Source organism: Bos indicus x Bos taurus, chromosome 7 (genome assembly GCF_003369695.1).
Source record: "Bos indicus x Bos taurus breed Angus x Brahman F1 hybrid chromosome 7, Bos_hybrid_MaternalHap_v2.0, whole genome shotgun sequence".
Lineage (NCBI taxonomy): Eukaryota > Metazoa > Chordata > Mammalia > Artiodactyla > Bovidae > Bos > Bos indicus x Bos taurus.
The window spans coordinates 18,242,943-18,267,053 of record NC_040082.1 but is presented as its reverse complement, the minus strand read 5'-3'; positions in this window follow the sequence as shown (position 1 = coordinate 18,267,053).

The window sequence follows — 24,111 nt, the reverse complement described above, 5'->3', positions numbered from 1 at the left end:
AAATTTATAGTTTGTGGTTAAATATTGTGACAATGAAAAGTCCTCAGCATTTTATCAATAATAAGTGCTTAGAAAATGGCTACAAGATAATCTGGATAATAAAATGCTGTGATACGCTTTTTAAAATTTTAGAATATCTTTAGAAATGTGATAAAGTATATTTCTTCAAGTTTAACCCACATAAACGTGAAATATAGAACACGGGCACTTGCAAGCATATTCTAATTATACTAAATTTAAGAGTTCTGATTTTACCAAAATAAAGAGTTACTGAAATTAAGAGAGATTTTTAGTCTTATTTCCAGTTCAAAACAAGATAATCTTCCATGGCATCGCCATCAGGTGGATTCTGGAAGATAATTATTTTGCATGCTCAGTTAAGGTTCTTGATTCCAATGCAGGAGATTACTACAGGCTTTAGAGCAGAAGAGAGCCAAGATTCATAAACTTTATTGTTATTGTTGCCCATTGGATAAGACAGTGTCCCAAATGAATGGACATTGGCCATTCATATGGAAAACAAAAGCCTGTTTATCAGCTGGTTAATTGTGCTCAAACATGAAATAAGATTCCCAGCAGTGACACTTTCTCACATTTCTATCTCTCACCTAAATTGTAAACTATCTGTGAACAGAACCGTTTTCAGCATCCAAGTGTTTATCATAATGAAGCACATCTGGCCACAGATGACTGCTGACCTTTCAACTCTGGTCAGCACTTTGGCAGCTGGCAAACTCATAGGAAAGGGGATGGACGTGAGTTTCCTGACACTGTCATCTTCCTTTATTTGTATGGCTTAACTCCGAAATGAGGAAATCACTAGGTAAAGCAGAACACTGAAAATATTACTTATGCAAAATGGGGCAGGCGAGCGTGTTTATTTCCCATCATGTTTTCTGGGTTTGGGGAGGGCCGAGGTTTTTGTTTTTGTTAACTCATTTTACTTATTTGTTTTCAAATTTAGCAGCTGGAAAGGGTTATTCATTGTATAATTTTTTTTACATGGTTGCTAACACTTAATTCAGCCTGTTTGATATCTGCTAGGTCACCCAAGTGGAGAAGGCAATGGCACCCCACTCCAGTGCTCTTGCCTGGAAAATCCCATGGACAGAGGAGCCTGGTGGGCTGCAGTCCATGGGGTCGCTAAGAGTCAGACACGACTGAGCGACTTCACTTTCACTTTTCACTTTCATGCATTGGAGAAGGAAATGGCAACCCACTCCAGTGTTCTTACCTGGAGAATCCCAGGGACGGGGGAGCCTGGTGGGCTGCCGTCTATGGGGTCACATAGAGTCGGACACAACTGAACCAAATCAGCAGCAGCAGCAGCAGCAGGTCACCCAAGAACCCCCAAAGAGTCTTACTTTAACAATGATGAGAGATTTAAATACAGGGTTTCTTCTTTCCTCTGTGGAGTTTTTGGACAAGCTGAATGATTGGTCAAGAGAAAATTTTAAAAATCGCCCCCTGCATGAGACTGAAGAATCTTAACTCTGATAATAAACCACCATTTTAACTATAATTGCAATTGACTGAATACCTTTAATAGATACTGCACTAAGAATGGAGAAGGCAATGGCACCCCATTCCAGTACTCCTGCCTGGAAAATCCCATGGACAGAGGAGCCTGGAAGGCTGCAGTCCATGGGGTCGCTGAGGGTTGGACATGACTGAAGTGACTTGGCGGCAGCAGCAGCAGCACTAAGAACCGTATGATATACAATCTCTACTGTTATTTCTAGATTGTGCACTACTTCAGTGCACACACAACAGATGTCTCACAAGACAGCTTTCTGGATGGGGGCTGCTTACATGGTTTTGACTCACGTGAGCAACAGAGTAATGCCTGCATTCATAAACATGTGTAGCCCAGTCATAGAATTTCAATAAATATTAATATCACCTCTTTCTATCCCCAGTTTCCTTTCTATCAGCACATATCTGGCCATCTACTTTTCCAAGGCATTACTGGCCCCGTTTATAGATGAAGTGGTATAAAGCCTGTTACCTGTGCTTCAGGAATTAATTGTCTGTTAAGTTGGTAAGTGGGTGGCTGTTTGGCACTCATGCTTCTTCCTAAGGATCCCCAAGTTCCTTTTTGAAAATCCCCTCCTTCTCCTGGCATGTCAATTTCATGCCTGTTCCTTCCCTTCTAGAAAGATGATGAGGATCAAATTATACTTTTTTTTCCTGGACCATTAGCAGAATAGGAAGTTCTGTCTATGGCCTAAATGTGTCAATTGGATGTTTGTTTCTAAGACATTGTTGGGGAGTGGGGTGGGGGGGGCTCCTATGACTTTTGAACAGTTGTTGTCCTAATGGTGCTCTGACCACTCTGTTCCTGCTGTTACAAGTTACTGTGGTTCCTACTTCCTAATCCTGACCTTCCTGATGTTCTTGAGTCATGGACAAAGCCTGGCCTACCAGCTTTCTGTTAATTGTGTGAGCCCCGACCCCCACCTGGATATTCTTCCAGTGAGTACCCTTTCACTTCTGTTAACCAGCGCTGGTGTCTATGGCCTACAAGGAAGTACCATTACTGATACATAATACATGTAATTACGAAAGATTGTGTATAAGGCAAGATAACATATGTGATATTGGGAGCCAAATAGATAAAAATCACAATACTTTTAAAGAAACGGGACATGGCAGTAGCCTCTGTTCATCAGGAGAGGATAATGGAGAGAGAGACACTCAGGGAAGAGCAGGGTTTCAGTAGAGTGGAGTAGGCGGGGTGACAACCTTGTAGGCAGGAAAGTGAACGTGAAGTCGCTCAGTTGTGTCCAACTCTTTGCGACCCCATGGACTGTAGCCTAACAGGCTCCTCCGTCCATGGGATTTTCCAGGCAGGAAGACGGGGCAAAATGTACACAGGAGACAATGTATAGAATGTATAGAGAAATTTGACGTAGTGAGGATTGCCTCAGAGTGCTCTTACTGCCACAAACATTTGTTTAATCCTCTTCTGTCAGGCACTGTGCTTCGCTGGTGGCTCAGACCGTAAAGAATCTGGCTGTAATGCCAGAGACCCAGGTTCAATCCCTGGGTTGGGAAGATCCCCTAGAGAAGGGAATGGCAACACACTCCAGTATTCTTGCCTGGAATAGTCAATGGACAGAGGAGTCTGGTGGGCTAGAGTCCGTGAGTCACAAAGAGTAGGGCATGACTGAGGGACTAACACACACACACACACACACACACACTGCCAGGCTCTGATGGAATATGGAGTGTTCAGTTACTGGCCCCTGTGGAGCACAAGGTCAAACATCTCAAGCAGAGAAGGGAATTCTTCCAGTGGGTTAACAAAAATTCTAGACTACTGCCCCAAAGCTATTCTGTGAGAAAAATACCATCTTCTCCAAAGTAAATTTTTGATGTTACCAATGCATTATTTACAGGTAGAAAAAGCAAAGTAAATGCTAGATTTAAATAAATGCATTGAAACCGGTAATGAGCAGACGTTTGAAATCTTCAAGTGTAGCGCTCCATGAAAATCGTGAGAATTTCTAGCTTTAATTGATTCTCACTTTAGCACTTGGAGTAAGTGTAAAAGCATTCATAAAAAATATATATAACCTATATGTGAAGAAAAATGTAATTTCACAATTGTGATTGCTTTATATAAATCTCTGAAAAAGCCTTACTCATACCTTTGCCTTTTTCTGACAGATGTTAGCTAGTTTTCTGTTTTTTTGTCTTTGGGGAATAGGTAAAGCAAAAAGGATTTCTACAGGCCATCTTATGGTGAACCCAGTTTATATCTCTGTCTGTGTCTTGCTGTATCATCGGTATTTAAAATTCCAGTAAGTGTAAAGGAAAACTTCTTACTTGGTAACCAAACTGAATCTTCTCACTGGAGGAACATAGGTGGCAAATAGCCAGGAGTAACATAGTGGAACCATTTCTCTCTTGGGAGTCAAGGATATGCGTATGTTTAAGCATCTCATCAAGCATGAAGCATAGACTGCCCACATAGATACCTGTGCACAGCCCCCCAAGGGGTCCTGATCAAGAATAGCAGCTCCATTTCACCTTAACTTAGAGCAATTGTCAATAGTGATGTTTTCTCATGGTTGGAATTAAGCAATGATGGCCATCTGGATATAACATAGTTTATTTAATCAATCTTTTACAGTTCACGTTGAAAATGGTGGATTCCATTTTAATTACCTGGATTATCTGATTATTTATTTTGGATAAATTCCAAGCAGTAGAATTGCGAGTACAATATATACACATTTTCAAGGTTTTTGACCTATAGGGCATTTGCTTGCTTCTTTTCTTCAGAAAAAGAAAAAAAAAAAAAAAACAACCTTAAACAGCACTGTGTAAGTCACTGCTAAATAGGCTTTTGAACTTTGTTATATTATTAGGATAAACCTTCTCCTTTATGTATTTTAAATTATAGTAAGAGAAAGTAATAAATTTTCCTAAAACTATCATCACAGAATTTCACTTCCCAACATGAGGTTCTGCATTTCAGTAACTATGGATCCTTCTATCTTGTCTGTCTACGCAAAGGGAAAGTCAGAATTTAGACAGTTTCCACCCAGCTTCATTACTGCATCTGTGTCTTTGCTCATGTTATTCTTGGTCCGGCAAGGGTCTTTCTTCTCTTCCCAGCCTCTTCTCAATCCATCCCCCTTCCGTATAGAGTGCAAGCCTCCCCACCCACCCACCTCACTGCCTCTCTGACTACCAGCCCTGGTTGCCACTTGTTCCACTCCTCAGACCTTGCACTGCACCCTGGCAAACCAGAGGATCCCCATACTGCGTAAAATACAGTTACTAACGTATTATGGCTGAGTAGATTCCAGAAGGAAAGCATTTATCACCTACTCTTGAAAAATGACTGTCAACTGAGTAGTTCATCCCTTCCCTTGACCACCTCACTCTTTGTCATTAGGGAAAAGAGAAGTCTTAATAAAAATAAATAGCTCAGAAAATAATCATCTGAGTCATTAAATAGATGAAATTTTCTGTTATTTCATGATGATGGTGACCATGTAGATTTCCATGCTTTTAAGACCTTGAAATTTTTCTTAAATTTTCACAAGGAATTGTCAAGATATGACTCACGCAAAAGTCATTATTTTTCAAATAATTGAAATTTCTCAACTGTAGAGGAGGAATCCTTTTAAATGTAATGAAACAAAGAATTAAATATCTTCATTTGGAAAGGCTCTAGTATAAAGTAGTTGTCATCCCCAACATAATTCTTTCTAATTTCTCATCATATAGACATACAGACACATCATCCACAAATAAAACCTTCATTTAAAATAATTATTCTATTATCATTATGAAAAAATTGTCATGTACCTACTGAGTAGTCATCTTTAATTTCAGTTCATTTGAGCCCTCCTTTCCCTATAAAAACAGAAATTGGTTCTTGAAATGTGCAAGCATTTAATTTCAATTGTTGAAAGTTGAAATTTGGCCTCCTATTACCTCTCAAATCTTTGTCTTGTACCACTGTCCTAAAATACTCACATGCCCAGGCTTTCCTAATAACCAGAAGCAATATTAGACTAAGCCTGAATTTTGAAACAATTTTATCTGTGACTTGTAAGTTTAACAGCTCTAAGCTTATCAATCTCAATGAGGACAAGAAGATTTTTAAACTTACTGTTTTCTTTAGTTTTTCCATGAGGACCATCACACCAAAAAAAGTAGTAGAAACGTTACTACAAATAAGGACTATATGAAAACATTTTCAAGTGCTGGATGTAACTGTTTCTACTTGGGTTTCTGAAATAAAGACTCAAATGTGGCTGCTTCAGTCACAGCCACTGTAAGTGAAAACCAGAAACAGAACCCAGCAATCTTTTTCATTTCTCTGTGCAAAGACATATTTCCCATGCAGTTGAAGAAAGTCTTCATCTGATCAGTTTGCTAAGTTAACTGCAAATTAACTTCTTGAAGACTGAGTTCAAGTCTGTATAAAGTGACTGCTTCTTCTCAAGGACTTTCAACTTCCAAACTTTAAAAGCAAAACAAATTCTTGACCATATTTGATCAGATCAGATCAGTCGCTCAGTCGTGTCTGACTCTTTGTGACCTCATGAATCACAGCACGCCAGGCCTCCCTGTCCATCACCAACTCCCAAAGTTCATTCAGACTCACGTCCATCGAGTCAGTGATGCCATCCAGCCATCTCATCCTCTGTCGTCCCCTTCTCCTCCTGCCCCCAATCCCTCCCATCATCACAGTCTTTTCCAATGAGTCAACTCTTCGTATGAGGTGGTCAAAGTACTGGAGTTTCAGCTTTAGCATCATTCCTTCCAAAGAAATCCCAGGGCTGATCTCCTTCAGAATGGACTGGTGGGATCTCCTTGCAGTCCAAGGGACTCTCAAGAGTCTTTTCCAACACCACACTTCAAAAGCATCAATTCTTCGGCACTCAGCCTTCTTCATAGTGAAATAAATACACAGGATTCCGTCATGCTTATCCTTTAAAATTTTTTATTTCTTTATAGCAAGTGAAAGAAAAGAGGTATAACCAGGAAAGTAACTTCCTCCTAATTTTCTCCTTTTATTTTGTTCGTGCTCTCTCCCTTCTTCCTTCGTTTCTCTCAGAAGAGTTAGACCATGTGGGAAGACCTGCTGGGGCAGCAACCGCAGCAGAGCTGTGCCTTCACGGTGCCCTGTGAGTACTTAGAGTGACACTTTCACAGTCTCTGTGTTCCTTCTGCTCGTCACTTGGTTACGCTCGGCATCAGACTTGGCCAAAGTGAACGGTCTTCATGTCCACCATGGCAGGACCTAGGAGCTTGGGGCTCTGAGCAGTTTTGTCTCTTTCCCAGACCAGGGGAACTGAGGCTGGAAGCCCTGTCCTTCCACTACAGAAGCTTAGCAAACTGGAGTGCACCAGTAATCTGAGAGGAAGCCAGGCTTCTTTTAATTACCAACCACTCCGTTCACTTCCTGTTGGTTCTCCCTCTGTACCTGGAGTTCAGGCAACTTAATTCACATGATTTAAATAATCATCAAAACCTTTCCTGCTTCAGCACTTTCCACCTTTCTCTGGAAATGCCTACATGTTTGTCGGCATTTATAACTGCGAGTGCCTGAAGTCAAGTTTCGGTTCCAGCAAATGGTGGGGGGAGAGGAGACTTTAAAACAAACTGATCAGACATTGGAACAAAAAAGACAGGAAGATTAAGGCAGTCTGTGAAGATGAAAGTGTAAAGAAATCTTGGGGGGAAAGAGCTGGAGAGAAGCCTTTTAAAAATCAAACAGGAAAACTCTCATCAGTTGGCTCTTATTCCTTGTTTTTCTGGTTTTCTTTTTAAAACATTTTAGCAATGTGTGCAAGGAGTTTTATTTATCAAGTCAGATCAACCATTCTGTAAATACATTTTTAAAAAGTCGTAAGAGGAAAGTAGGTTCCTAGCCCTTCACTACTTTCCCCAAAGTTTTTAGCATTGTTGTCACTAGAAAAACACATAATTTGAGAACATTTTCCAGCAACAATACATTGAACTGAAAGGAAACCCATGTGCCTGTGTGGAAAAGCTTGACTGAGCTTGACTGTGCACACATAGAGAACTTATGACATATCCCCTTGTTATGTATACAGTTTTTTCTTCAACAATGCTCAAAGTGATAACTTGGAGACTGAAAATTATGCTGACAGTCACCTGTCCTTCATTGTCCTTTATTCTGACAACCTCAGGCATTCAGGCATGGATTTATGGGTTTTCCCCCCTTTCGCTTTATTTTTAAAGGCATTGGGGGATGGGAGAGAATATCAGAGGATTCAGTCTTGAATAGACTTTTGTTTTGCTCTTTCTTTTACCTCTTGACTGTGTCAAATGCACTGTGTCTCTCATGCAGTCTCTCTCTTTAGAGAGCCTTGGCTGGGCCAGCTAGTTAGTATTCAGAGGCAAGGCAAAGAGGATAAAATTCTTCTCTCTGCTTGCTGAGACTGCAAATAAGCAATTACACTAAAAGCAACATATCGGAGAAAGAAGGCCATCGCAGACATCATTGTTGACTGGAACCTGCCAATATAACTTTAAGATTGCAAAAACTTCATAGCAGGGAGAAATAGTCATTTAGAGGTATATAAGTTGGTTAAGACACTAAGTCACTATTCGTTACAGGCATTTCTGCTGTGTAATGTACTCTGTGAACTGTAAGATTTTCCATTTAATCTTGTTTACGTATTGTAATGAGAAACAAATGGTGAAATTAGCAATGGTGATAGAAAATTCAACCTTTTATTGTACTGCATGTTATGAGAATGTTTCCTAGATGGGCATGTCACTCCCATTTTCATCTGAGCTCACTTTAAGGGATTGTAATGGAAGGCTGAAGGTTACAAACTGTTTTTATGTCTGACCAAGCAATATTGTACGGCTCTGCTGAATAGTTACATGTGAGGTTTACACACTATACACCAGCATTTGCTGGTATACACGTACCATCATTGATATGTGAAGTAATTCTTAAGAATCTTTTTCCGTCATTTAACATAGAGATTTTATGCTGGTATCTAGCAATCGATGCATTTCCTATGCAATTACTCTGCAATCACATGCAGTTGCTCTGTTACTAAACTGGGATTACCTAATTCCATTTTGTGCTAGACCAATCTCCAGCGAGCCCTCAAGATTGTCCAATTGCCGGGAAGTAGCAAGTAGACTTTTTCTTGATTTGATATATTTAATCCATCCCTTCTTTTCCTCTTTCCACCCCCATCCTTCCAAATCACGTTTCCCAAACATTTAGAAATGCTAGCCTGATGAATTTATTTTTACATAGTCTAAGCCAGGAAAAAGAAAGGAATTTGGATTATTGACATTCTTTACCGGAACTACAGTAGACTAGAGTTAGCAGAAAAAACTGCTAATCATCACAGTTTTCGTGTTGGAAGCAATTTGCCTATAATTAGTAAGTTGATAAATACCAACAAAATGGGTGCTAAAACGAACAACTCTTGTGCTGAGAGACATTTGACTCTACATTACACTTCGCATTTTTATATTTGCAGCGCTACATTTTGTTACAAAGAGCGACAACTTTAGTGGCAGCTGAAGTACTCTAATCTGTCTTCCGAAGGAAAGCAGACATACATCTTAATAGAACAACTTCTCTTACAAAACATATCTGTTTTTTTCAGGAGTAAGCAGTGCAAGGATAAAAAAAGAAGTTGGTCTTTATTTTATGTGAAGTGGTAGCAAAATATGGAAGATTTATTTTGCCAGATAATGAAGTGCCATAACATGTAACGTGAAATGGTATCAATGTCTCAGGGTGTATTCTTCATTGATAATACCCAATTCACATTTGTTTGTAGATATGTTCTCTACATTTCATATGAAATGATTATGTGTTAAATGTTTCAACTCCATATAGAAACAAACTAGGGCCATTTTTGTTCAATGTAAACCATGAAATGTGTATAGTGTACTAACACGTGAGACAAATGCTTAATTCAAGTAAACAAGATATAGTATCCTACATCTTTGAAATCAAATATGATTATATGTCTGAAGTGTTTTAATAAAAGCTTTTAGCTTTAGCAAGTGTCTAAACCACAATAGGCACATTTTACATAATAAATAAGGGGGTATAATAGCTTTAAGAGTGGTATGCTGAAATTCTGACTTGCATGGTCATGAGAAAATCATAATGCCATAGTAAATTCAATATATATGATCTTATAGAATAAAAGAGATTATCCTAAGAAGGAAATTGTAAGGGTATAAATAAATTTATGTGAATGTGGTTGGGAAAAAATACATCTTTCTAGTGCTTTCTAAAATCGTAACTGATGTTTTTAGACATAATTTTAGTGGCACCCTCATCTAAGGTCACTTTATAGGTAGCTTGATTAGCACACACAGTTATCAGAGATCTTAACAACAGTTTCATACTGGAGACCATGTATTAAGTAGACTGATTGCTAATTATCAAAATCTTCTAACATAATCTTTAAAATATATTCTTGTATTTTAATATATTTGACCAAATTTTCCTTCCTTTCTCCTTTAAACAGAATATCTTTGGTATTTCTAGATACTAGATTCCTAGATTCCTGGATACTGAATGAGATGACAAAAAATGACCACCAAAAAAATAAATACATGTTTTTCTTCCCCTCTTCAGAACATTCTTTAGTGGGTGGTAAAATATTTAAACCATTTCAAAGTCATGTAAACCATCCCAAATATGTCAGGGGAAGAAGAAGAGGCTGCAATTCATTAGTTATCTGTAATGAATCAACATGAAAGTGAACATTTTCAAGGCCCAAGTAGCTTTATTTCATTTATAGTTCATATTAATAATTTTATACCATAAACATCTCGCTTATTTGAGATATAGCATATCTTTGATTAGTAACTGATTATTATGAAATGAAGAGGCAAAGATTTTGAGAAAGTGTAAGTTGTATTTTATATTTCTGAGGTAATTATCCCATTCCACTTATCATATTAGTATTGTTGTTTTCTTCATATCAATCCTGATTGAAACTTGGACTGAAGTTTCATTCAACATACATGTTTTTGTGTGCAAAGTCACTTCAGTCGTGTTCGATCCTTTGCGACACTATGGACTGTAGCCTGCCAGGCTCCTCTGTTCTTGGGATTCTCCAGACAACAATGCTGGAGTGAGTTGCCTTTTCCTCCTCCAGGGGATCTTCCCAACCCAGGGATCGAACCCATGTCTCCTGCGCCTACTGCATCGGCAGGCAGGTTCTTTACCACCAGCACCACCTAAGAAGCCCAATACATACTTTTAATGATGATTTATTTATAAAATGGGGTGAAAATTCATTTTGTACATCTAAGTTTTTCATGCTATACTGTTTGATAAAAAACAAAGTGATTATTTTGACATTTAGATTTAATTTTGTAACTCCTTTTAAAAAGCCTTTCTCTTATTTTCCAAAATCAAGAACCGTACCTTCCAAGAGAGTCTCAGATTAAAAAGTGAAGCTATGCAACTTGGATCTGGTCAAATTTGATGTGATTTTTTTCACTAATATATTATTAAGTAAGTAAGATTTATTGTAAGATTCATTGTAAGTCTTTCTTTCAACATATGACTCCATTTAAGAGACAGCAATATTCTGCAAGTGGCAAATAACCTATCTTTGGGGAATATTTATTCCTTTCTAAAACAAAGTTACATGTGGTAAGCTGCACGAGTCTCTTTGTGCTTGGTTCATCCCAACCTTTTTGCCATTCAAAAACAATGCTGACACATGCATGAAATGACAGATAGCATTAGTGTAATAAAGGAGTTAAACCAAACCCAAAGCACAGTCATATATTAAATTGTTTTTAAAAATACTGACCTAAGCACCTCTATGAGATGTTATTAGTAAAATATGAAGAAGAAGAAAAAAGACATTTGGAAGTGAGATGTGCTCTCCTTTACAGCCTGCATAATTGCTGATTTGCCATCATGTTTGCTCATGATGCCTTTGTCAGATATTATTTCTCGTCTCTTTGGCAAAGCAGAGGTTTCGAAGTGTTTTTTTCTGCATGCGGTGGCTGCCACCCAGGCTCAGACCAAGGCTCCCAGGGCTACAGCAAAATGTCCACACAGCTTTTGGTTAAAAAAAAAAAAATTCTTCTAAGCAGCTCCTCCTATCCACTCACCAGGTCAACATATATGTTTTACCAAAAGAAACATTCTAACATTTCAACATCAGCTTCAAACATCAAACTTTAACTTAGTGACGATTTTTTCACTGTGACCTTGGTGTTGAACAACTCCTGCCCACTCCTCTCCAGAATGAAATTTCATACAACTCCTATGTCATTTTCCCTAGTAAGTGATGATTTTCTAGAATTTGATGATTTACAAGGCTTTTCTAAAATGGTTAGCATGTCCAAGTAGGGACTTCCCAACACACAGTAAGTCCATCCAGAGTAGGATGTAGGAAAGAGTTTATTTTTCAACCGTTTACTTCTTCTGAAAAGTTAATTGAAAAGGCTATGGTTATGGTAAAGCTTTTCATATCAGCAACCAAATATGGAAAAAGAAATCATTGTAAAACCAGTCATAGGACTATTTTCTATGCAGATCCAACTAGGTGGAGAACTATTCAATTAGGTGCCGTGGTTACTTTTAATGAGGGCTGTTGAGGAATAAATGGAAACATCTGTTAGCCATGAACCACCACAGTGGCTACACAAGAAAAAAAAAAATCTGTTCTTGCTTCTGTTGATTGGGACTGGTCTTCACAGAACATTCTTATTAGTATGCTTAGAACAACCATGCAAATCTCTAAGCCAAATTAATTATTCTTGGCATTCCCAAGAGATAACCCTATAGTCATTTTTTAACCCAAGGCAGGGAGCCGGGGAACCTTTCTTTGTACATATTTTATTCTGGTAAGCAATGCCTAATTGTTCTACTGTAGGTTGCCCTATTTTACCAGCTACAGTCTGAATTCATTCTCATCCTCTCCTTAAAAGTTTGAAACCCCCTAGTGACAGGAATATTAATGTGCCAACACTGTCATATCTATTTCAGCTCATACATATGCAATGTCTTTGTTTTCAAAGATTTATGTCAGACTTTGCTGAAGTGAGGTATTCTACCATTTTAGATAATAGCATGCCAAAGTGATGTTATCAGCCACACGCAGCACTCACTCAGGCAAACGGGAAGAGCATCCATTCCTTCATGGCTTAAACTCATAGAAACTGTTATTTATCCTTATTTGATGAGAAAATCTTTCAGGGGGAAATGGTGTATTTTTTGAAGAAGATTATGGCCATCCTGTGGATTATCTTTTAATTAAGAATGGGTGATTAGTGCCCATTCTGCTGTAGCGAACATCTTGCTGCTAATGAAGTTTAAAAAGACTTACTTTATTTAATTACAGCTAATCACCAGGGTAAAATGTGGAATTTTCTTTGATCCTCCATGTATTGTGGTAATCCCTTTGGCAGATAACATCTCCTCAAAATATTTTGAGTTTTTCAGTCGGTCACATCTTAGCAAGGGTGGAACCATCTTACACTAAAGAATCTTCTTTCATTCCTTCTGTAGTTACCTATCCTGACATAAAAATTACATAAAATTTTATTACAAATTTCTGGTGGTCCTTTAGACAAAGAACGTTGAAGTCTTCAAATATTTGAGCCTTTTACTTCATCCAGTATTCAGAATAGGGTTCTTTCCTCTTGGTCGATGATTAAATAGACATTATTGGACAATATCAAAGTACCAGGCACTGTATTGGGCACTAGGGAAAAAAAATATGAAGAGAATGAAGGCCCACAAGAAACCATCCTTTAAAGATGAATTGTGTTCACTTTCCATTACACTGAGTCCATGTGGACATAAATAGGTAAATATGCTTAAAACCCAGGGATTGTTTTTTCTTTGGTTTAAGATCAGGAATTGCTTTGTCATTGATTTGGTTTCTTTCTCATGATCAGATTAGAATTTCTGTACTTACTTGAACCTTCTAGGATAAAGCACGGCTCTCCTTTTTATTTTGTGCCTCTCTTCTGTCTTCCTTTTGGAATCAAGTGCAGTATATTATCCCCATTTCCTGGCTTTACTCTTCCATGAATCTCCAGAAAATGATTTTAATAGCTCATATATATGTCCATTATTCCAGGTGATATCCGCCTCTGATTTTTTATCTTTTTAAATACCAGACTTAATCATTTCTACCAAATGTAATGACTAAAATGTAATTCTTTAGTATGCTTCCTAATATTTACTCTTTAGAATGCAATTTTTTTTTTTTCTGAAACACAAGCCCATCTCCCAAATTAGAGTGGTTTTTGTTTTTATTCTCTAAGAGGTCATCTTTTTTTAAATCACCACCCCTTGCCCCTGCTTTTCTATGATTTGCTCTATAACCTTCAGTCCATGGGATCCAGAAGATTTAGGCTTATTAGATCTAAAGACCCTGAAGGGCAGGTCCTACTGACTCCAGGAGGGAGAGAAGCACCACCAGGGTGGAGAGCAAAGAGGACCATGGGAGACCTGTGTTGGGTGGAAGAGTGCAGCTGCTTCCAAACAGAGCAGAGGGAGGCCGCTTTTAATTGAAAAACAAAACTTTCTTGGAAAATGATCTCAAACTAGTCAATATGAGAGAAATCTAGGTTCATGATTTTGCAACTGGCTGTTTAAAATGTAAAAATCAAAACCCAGCCGTTCTCTGAAATTGAATTCTCACCAAGGCAAATAATTTCTTTCGAACCTGTGTTAACAATCTACTAAATCATTAACCCTGTCATTTTTAACTTAAATAAAAGAATCATCTGCACAGAACTGTTGGCTTCACATTTCCAAACATCTTGTACTTAACAAATCCTAAGTTCTATGAATTCCTTTGATTGTCAGGACTTGAGCACATTTATTATCAAATCAGTACACAGGTCTACCGGGCACTTAGGGTTTCTATCACACAACAGTGAGAACTGTCTTCCTGTCACTTTCGTTTGAATGCTGAAATGCATCTCACCCCTGCATACTCCGCAATGTCCCACATCCAAGGAATAACTGATCTGCCCCTTTACCCAGAGCTCCCAGCATCTTAGTAGTAATCAGTTAGACTTACAAAGTGATGAAGATTGGATGAAGCGCTTCTAAAAGTGCAATTCACGTCTTAAAAAAAATTAAACATTATAAAGTAGGAGAAGCCAAACAGAACTTGCGGTTGGTGCCTGTAATACATTAAACATCTGCAGTTTTGTCTCTCCACTGGGATGTGGGGTTGTGCTGAAGTCACATCCTGATAACATCTGCACATTACTGATAGCTTTTGCTTTATCCTTTATGGTCCGCTGATGAGAGATTCTTCAACATCCTTCAGTCATCAAGACCCCAGTTGAATTTCTTTGCTTGTGACAGCCTTAAAGGTGGTCTCATTTACATTTGAGAAAATGTCACAATATAGGAAGATATTTTCAGTTTGATGTTTCATCCCTTCCTTTTTTTATCCGGATGCTAGTTTTAGCTTTTCAAATGAATGTTGATCTCAAAATAGATTTTCCATGAAATACATTTTGTCTGAATTTTGAAACACCATGTCTACAGCCGAAGATTTTTTTTTCCTCAGAAAGTTTTCAACAAGGAATGGCACCTCTCCTTGTACTTGTACTGCAACAACATCTAAGATTGCATTGGAACCCAGAATGTACAACTATTTTAAAGGTCAAGTATTGACAGCATCTAAGCTGCTTTTACTTTGCTAATGACCCCAATTACATTGGAGTGGAGTAAATAGTCGGTAAACAATGGCATCAACATATATAGAAAAAAGTGTGTATTTTACATTTCCAAGACAATTGGTAAGTCCCTCCACTGCTCAAGAAAGGTTTGGAGGTCCTAGAAATTTTAAAAGATAGAACCATGAAAAGCAATATATTGTATTTTTGTAAATAATCAGCATATCTGAAAGGATTATTTATATTGCTGAATATATCTTTATAGATGCAGCAAGCCAGTGATTAACAGCAATATATAAAAACTTTAAGAGCCCCATTACCCATACATTTCAAAATGATTTTTGATTTTGAGTTTTTTTAATTTTCTAGATCAAAATTTTTCTTTGGCTACCAGGAATTCATAGAGTTGACCAAGTTGTTTAACTGACATCCTTTTTAAGAATTGAGTCATTAAACAACTCTTTTTTTAATTTCAAAATATTTGGAGATTTTTTAATGTATCATTGCTTTCTAATGTAATTCTATTATGGTTAGAGAATATATACTCTTTAAAAATATCCTTTGGTCTATCCTATTATCTACCTTCAGAGAAGGCAATGGCAACCCACTCCAGTACTCTTGCCTGGAAAATCCCATGGACTGAGAAGCCTGGTGGGCTGCAGTCCATGGAATCGCACAGAGTCGGACACAACTGAAGTGACTTAGCAGCAATAGCAGCAGCAGCATTATCTACCTTGGAGAACTTTCAGTATAAACTTGAAAAGAATGTATATTTTATAGTCTTGGGCGGCGGGGGCGGGGGGGGTGTTCTATAAATACTATTTTGTCCAAGAATCTTGATAGTACAGTTCAAATTCTTATTCTTGTTGATAATTTTGTCTATATGTTCTATCAATCATTGAGAGTGGAATATTAAAAATGCTCAATTATGATTGCGGATTTGACTATATCTTTGCTTTACAGATTTTGAGCCTCTTTTTATTAGGTGAATGCACATTTAAAATATGTCTTCCTGATGAATCGACCCTTTTATCATTATGAAATGCCCTCTTTATTTCTGGCAGTACCCTTGTCTGAGGTCTACTTTGTCTGATATTAACATAACCACACAGCTAGGAAACACAGATTTTATTTTTACGTGTCTGGCTACATTTGTGGGTCAGATGTTTAGAAAGAGTGCATCAGCTTACCTGTCATCTTGTATTCCCATAAAGATCAACCACAGGGGAGAGTTTACCGTTTCTTAGGGGTAAGCCACAGCCTTCCGAAACTAGAGCAGTGGCGGAAGGAGACATTAAACCATGTGAAAAATGAGTGAGGATGTAATATGAAATAAACCAGAATATAATCCTATTACTTAGAAAAACCATATCTGTAATTTTTAAGTTATTGTAATATTTCCTGGAATCTTGAACTCAGTTATGAGCTGTTGTGGGTTGAACAGAATCCCCCCAAAATTCACATCCACCCAGAACCTCAGAATGTGACCTTATTTGAAAATATGTGTTTATATGTATTTTTTGTTGTTGGAATTTACCAAAAATACAATACTATCTGATTTTTCCCCACTCCTTTACATAACACTCTTTTTGTTTCTGAACTCACACAGGGAAATATTTTTATGGATTCTTAAAAAAAGGCTACTATGCAATGTGTACATACTCTTATAATAATTCCACTTCTAGTTTGGCCAAAGAAACGTATTAAATGTATTACTTTATATATTAAGTGTCCTTGATAAACATAGGGGATAAAGCATAAAGTTATAGTAATAGCAAAAATATTAATAATTGCAAACCAGTTCTAATTTTGTAGGGGAAAGTCATGATCGGAGCATTTACCAGCTGCTGTAGAATAAACACTCCCATCATGAGCTTCAAGTTACCATCTTAATGCCACTAAACACAGTTGGGAAGAGATGTGGAGTAATACATAATTTATTTTATTTGAACCATACAGATATATGTGCCTCAAATGCATAGATAACTAGGGTAAAATGAGTATGAAGTGAATAGTTTTGTGTTTATTACTTTTATTTTTATATAAATTATTTAGTTCTAAGTTTACATAATTCCATTTTTTATTATGATTGTATATAAAAACTAACCCACAAAAATCCTGAAACCTTAGCAATTGGCTCTTACAAGCCAGTACAATCTGGCTGCAGGACAGCACTGCTTACCACTTACCTAGTTTTGCTTATCATTCATCTAGTTGGTACAGTGGTTTTCTGCTAATCCCTTCTGGTTTTCCTTTTTTTTTTCTCCTCCTGTGAAACCATCTCACATACAGCTTTCAGACTACATGAGGATGCTTAACTCCTGCTCAAACACTGAGAACCACAGAATGAAGTCTGAACTTCAGACAGTCTACCATTCAGGAATCTTGATCTGGACCTTGTAAATATTTTTCACCACTCAACTTCATGTTATAATTTACCCTGCATGCAAGCTAAGCCACTTCAGTTGTGTCCAACTCTTTGAGACCCTATGGACTGTAGCCTGCCAGCCTCCTCTGTCCATGGGCTTCTCCAGGCAGAATGCTGGAGTGTGTTGCCATTCTCTTGTCCAGGAGACCTTCTCAGCCCAGGAACCAACCCCAAGACCCTTACATCTCCTGCCCTGGAAGATAAATTCTTTACCACTAGTGCCACCTCAGTTCAGTTCAGTTCAGTCGCTCAGTCATGTCTGACTCTTTGTGAGCCCATGGACTGCAGCACGCCAGGCCTCCCTGTCCATCACCAACTCCCAGAGTTTACCCAAACTCATGTCCATTGAGTCTGTGATGCCATGCAACCATCTTATCCTCTGTCCCCTTCTTCTCCCACTTTCAATCTTTCCCAGCATCAGAGTGTTTTCAAATGAGTCAGTTCTTTGCATCAGGTGGCCAAAGTGTTAGAGCTTCAGTTTCAGCATCAGTCCATCCAATAAATATTCAGGACTGATTTCCTTTAGGATGGACAGGTTGGAAATCCTTGCTATCCAAGGGATTCTCAAGAGTCTTCTCCAACACCACAGTTCAAACGCATCAATTCTTCAGCACTCAGCTTTCTTTATACATCCATACATGACTACTGGAAAAACCATAGCTTTGACTAGACGGACCTTTGTTGGCAAAGTAAAGTCTCTGCTTTTTAATAAGCTGTCTAGGTTGGTCATAACTTTTCTTCCAAGGAGCAAGCATCTTTTAATTTCACCTGGGAAGCCCATATTTGATGTATAGGTGCAGCAGAACTGAAGGGTACATGGAGGAAAGAGGCAAGAAGTAAGATGTGAAGGTTAGGTAGAAAGCTTCTAGGACAAGAAACTTGAACTTCATTCTGCAGGAAATTTTAAAAGCATTCCTCCAAATCAAACAATTGAATAGATTTGCACCATATAATAAATACCAAACTTATTGTAGCAAGAGTATTTAAATTACTGTGTATGTCTTCCAGGGCAATGCTGCTCAGCCTTTATTACCTACTTATTCTTCATGCACACCCAACTTATCTTTTCCCATGTTTCTCATTGACTCCACTGATTGACGACTTCATGAATCTCATAGAGCACTGTATGGACCCTGGCACAAGTAATTAGTTTAACAAGTACCATCAGGGGTATCAGAGTGTGTGATTCCCCTCCCATTACCATATGGATACCACATGCAGTTAGCTGTCTTTAGATGAAATGGGAGTTTAGCCATATTGTGTCTGAAAAAAGCTAGGAACAGAGAAATGGATTATCACTAGTTACTGTCACTAGTATTACAATGAGAACTCTGTTCACTGAGAATACATCTCCCATGTTACTAGATGAGCCCATGGCAGAAACTAGAATTAAAAAGTGGAATTCTTTCTACTAAGCCCATCCAAGACTATTTTAATTCATCTATTAATAATACTTCACCAAGAGCAAAACACTGGAAACAGATATAAAACTAGATAGGCGGTTGAACCAACAGCAATAAGTTGGAACTCTTTCAGGAAAACTGGGATGTATTGTCACCCTACTACTGAGGTTTACTCCAGTGGCCAAATAAATTGATTTGAATTCCCAAATGACACATTGTTTTCAGACTATGTGCAGGCACACATTTTATTAATGTGCGATATTGCTGGCAGTTTTTAGATTGTAATTTTCTGTTCCAAATTCCAAGATGTCCTTTTTGTATCTTTATTTTTTGCCTCTAATGAGAGAGGCTTGCCAACATTCACCACAGCCTTTACTACACGTTCAAAAATTGTGTTCATTCTTACGTGCTAAAAAACACTGGAGAAGGTATACATTTTGGAGGGAAGATTTCAGCTTTGAGCATATCAAAATTGAGGTGTCTAGTAGACATGTGTGGGAATTTAAGAAACTGGGTATGTGAATCTGGAGTTCAGGAGAGGGCTCTGTGCTAAAATGTAGATTTGGCAATCGGTTTTTCAGATTTTTTGAAAACATGGGTGTAAGTAGCATGTTTGCAGGGAGAGTGAGTAGAGTGAGAGGGCTCGAGTGTAGCACACTGAGCAACAACATATATTTACACACATATCTAAAGGGCCTGGTACCGCACAGTTCATTTTTAGCTGGGCATAAACACTTCTTGAGTTATGTGCTGAGGCTGCAGTAAACATCGACCTCAGAACTGCTCTCTCTAGGCTGACCCAACAGTCATATTTTCCCATATAATCCCACCTCTAGCCATGAAGGCTAAGCCGAGTCTTATGGCTGGGCATTCACTTTGAGCCAGTTGAATCACACATGATGCAGAAGTATAACTGGATTATGCTATCTAAACTCCAGGATGGTAGAGCAGCCATATTCTCTAGCAAGTGAGTATGGGCAACATGAAAACCAAGAAACATGGAAATTGACCACTTTCTGGGTTTCCTAGTATGGACAGTTCTGTTCTTGATTCAGCCCTTAATTTATGCTGCAACTGTTAATCAAGTTCTTCCATGTGCCAACAGTAGGCATGGCCACAGTGATAAAGGAGTAAGTTCCATCTCCTCTTGGAGCATCCCTTGCTATATTCCCTTTCTTAGAATCCTGTATCTCCTTCAAATAAATCTCTTGATTCAATGCTAGCTCCAGTGGGCTTTTATTGATACAAACCAAGAACCCTGAGCCTGTATAGGTGTAATATTCATGTCCTCCACAGAATAAACCATGGTAATCTTAATCCATTATCTCTCATTGATGCTCAATAAATGTTTCTGCAACTAATATCTAATTAATCAGTAAATCAATTGCTATGTAGTTTCAATAATCCTATAATTCCCTCTGTGACTCTAGTGTCACCTTCTAGGAGTAAAGGATCTTGTAGCAAAAATGCTGCTTCTCTCAAACATTCTAGCATGTGTCTAAACTACTTTAATCAGAGCATTCTAGCTTGTTTACTTCAGGAAGAAGAAAATCCTGTAAGCAGATAAGTTCTGAGAAGCAGATGGACACCAAACTTATTTGCATGTTTCAAAGTAGCATTTCAAGCATGTTGCCCTACTTAAATTACTATGAGAAAGCCAAATCCATTTCTCACCATATTAGTTTATTGTTAGCCATCTTTAAGGATAGCTTTATGCCACTTATTTTTATTTCACTTATTGAGCGGTTACATCAGCTGGAAACATGTTATCCTGGGAACAGTTAAATCATAGGTGATTATGACATTTAGTCATCCCTTTACTGTTGCAAAACATTTCCTCTAACCCAAAGTCCTGAGGCAGAGTGACATGAACACAAAACATACAGAAGAAACCATGAAGTGGAGCTCTTACTTAGCACTGGACAATGAAAATATCCATGAGCAATGATGGAATGAAATTAGAACCCCGGTACTATCAGCCTCCATAACTTTTGGAAGTTTAGTAAAATCCCCTAACCTCGATCCTCAAACTTGTCTCCTAGGGTTGCTATGAGGATTCAGTACTGCAATCCAAGTAGCTTATTTAGCCCACTACTTTGTTCAAACAAACAACAACAACAAAAAATGTTAGCTATGATTACATTTATTGCTATGAAATTTGCTTGCCCTAAGATTAAAAGTAAAGATGAGAGCAGGAAATGATGTATGAAGGTAGCCATTCAAAGATCCTGGTAACCATAGGTCCAACCCCATTCTTCAGTGCATGACACCCTCAGACTCCATACCACATGAAAAGCTGCCTCCCACCTGTGCATTCAGATGTCAAAGAGTAAGCTAAAGATGTCTGTTGTCTCTTCTACACAAAATCTGTAGTGTGACACTCTGTTCTTCAAACGTAATCACATCACTGATTAAGCATCTATAGATTATATTCTTTGAAACCTATGTCCTAAAGGTGGAATTGAACTGGACTGAATTCTGCCTTCAGTCTGGCAATGAGAAAGTGAGTGAATCTGTGAAGACTTCAGTGTTGTCTTCGAGGTTCTCAACCTTCCATTTATGTTCCTCTTTCTTTGTCTCAATGGTAATTCCACCCACATATGCAGAAGCATCGATTTTTCGAAGTGTCTTTCTACTATCTTTCCCCCTACACATGCTCATCAAAAAGGAAGAGATCTAATGTCTGCCATTTATAGATGCTAACTGATTGATTGACTGATGACACTTGAGTGTGAATGAGTTTCTGTAAATGCCTAACCATAGTCAGGCCTGTGTATTTTAAGCCTTTTGTCTCTAATTATGGAATGAAAGATTGTAACCCATTAAAGTAATTTCAAGCATCTGTAAAATGAAAGGCAAGAATGCTTCTACAAGGTAAGGCCTGCACTAAAGGTAAATTTGCTTGACTCCTTTTAGGATAATTGTACATATGCTCAGAAGGGACATGAGACCTCCCTTTGAGATGGCCTCTTACTACCTTAAAGGTAATGAATTAGAAACAGTCTGTTGGAGGCCTGTCCCTGGGTGCCTGATTGCTCTCTTTCCTGACTTCTCTGTAGGCCTGGAGCCATCCTTCCCAGGACAAGTATGTTTGTTGGAATCTCTTCTACAGAGGCTTCACTTGATTCCAGATCAGACCAGACCATGAACGCAGAGGGCAAGCCCACTAGAGCACAGTAGGTGTCAGAAGGCGGACTGTGGTGTGAGCTAAGAATAGCAATCAGCATCATGATTGTACTCGAAAGATGCTGAGCAGAGATTCTAGTTCTCTGGATTAATAAGATGCTCCAGGAGCCTGGAGCAGACAAACAGAAATTCAAGTCATCAGCAGAAGAAAGTGGAGTCAAATTTAAGATCAAGGTCTCAGGCAAAGCTGTGGTCTTTGGGAAGAACATGGCAGAATGAAAGTGCTGGTTTGGGAACCAAGACTGGATAAGTAACCAAGATTCCAGTCCCTGTAAACAGCCAGGGACTGAGCCCAAAGTGTCCCAAGCTCTGTGCTTTAGAGACTCCCTAGGCTCTTGCAGCCATCCTCCTTGCCATGCAACGAGGAGGACCCTGTGCTAAGACGGCATGGATCCTGAGCCCAGCCCTCTATACTCTGCTCTTATGGCCATGAACTTGCGTCTGGGGCCTGAAGAGGCTTCTTCCTGTCCATTCTTTCAGTAATAGGCAGACCACCTATGTGGGTACTTTTGGGCCTGAGCTATGGATATGAAGTGGCTGTTGAGGGAAAGGGGAAGATGGACAGAGCTCGAATGTGGACGTGTGACTATGACATCCAGCCACGTGCACACAAGACCTTTCAAAGTGCAGAATAAAGTTGGGCTGGGAAGAGACGAGGGACAGCCAGGGGGCTTCCATTTGTGTTCTTAGCCTGGTGCTCCTTAAACTTGCGTGAGCAAGAAGATTAAAAAAAAAAAAAAAAAAAAAAACTTGACCCCAAAGCCTTCCAGGTAAGAATTAAGAGGCTACAGGTCACAAAGTTAAGTAGACTCCAAAGGTAAAGAATTAATCAATCATTTCATTACTCTTCCTTTCATACTTGAAGGCTAAATCCCCTACCCACCCCCCCTTTCTTTTCTAATTATAGTCCTTTCTCAGAAGACTAACCAGAATTCTCAAATGTATAGGGTTTTGCTTGTTTAATTAGTGCTTAATGTTTCTGAACAATTCCAATTTGGGAATTACAAAATCAAATATCTTAGAGCCCAGGAGTGGGAAGAGACTGTGGTAGCTTCAGGGTACCGTAGCTTCAGTGCTCCACCGACACTCACAGTGAAGGAAAAAAAAAAGTGAACAGGAAGAATTTAGGTACACTACCTTAAGTAAGTAAGTAAGTGTTAGTCACTCAGTCATGCCCGACTCTTTGCGACCCCATGGACTGCAGCCCACCAGGCTCCTCTGTCCATGAGATTTTCCAGGCAAGGATACTGGAGTGGGTTGCCATTTCCTTCTCCAGGGGATCTGCCCAACCCAGGGATCAAACCCTGGTCTCCTGCACTGCAGGCAGATTCTTTACTGACTGAGCTACAAGGGAAGCCCTTACCACCTCTAAATAAAACTTCTTCCCCTTCATGACTCCATGGAACATATTCCTGTGCTCTTTTTGGTATTTCTGGAAATAAAGTCTCTGTCCAAAATGTGTGTTATTAGAAAATACACTTTTATTAATTAGGATAACATATTATTTGTGTTCATAGTTTGCTGTGCTTCTCATTATTAAGTCCACTAGAAGAAGAATCTGTGTTTAATAAGAATATTGTTCATAATTTTATCTCTGTGAGATACTTTGCTACATATACCCTAGAATTAGTCAGGTTAAAACAGGCACGCACACACGTGCGTGTACACACACACACACACACACACACACTTCTTTGCTTTGATATGAATGGTTTTTCCCACAAATACATGAACATTTTGGAATCACACAAGACATGTTTGATACACAACATTAGTAACTTACAAAGCTGATTTTTAAAGAAAATATTGAGAGTACAATTCTTAAATAATGAAGACCAAAATTCAAACAACCAAATCAGAAGGATACAACAAAATTAGTGTTGCCAGTTTCAAATTAGTTACTTTAAGAAGACAAACATTTATTGCACTACCCAG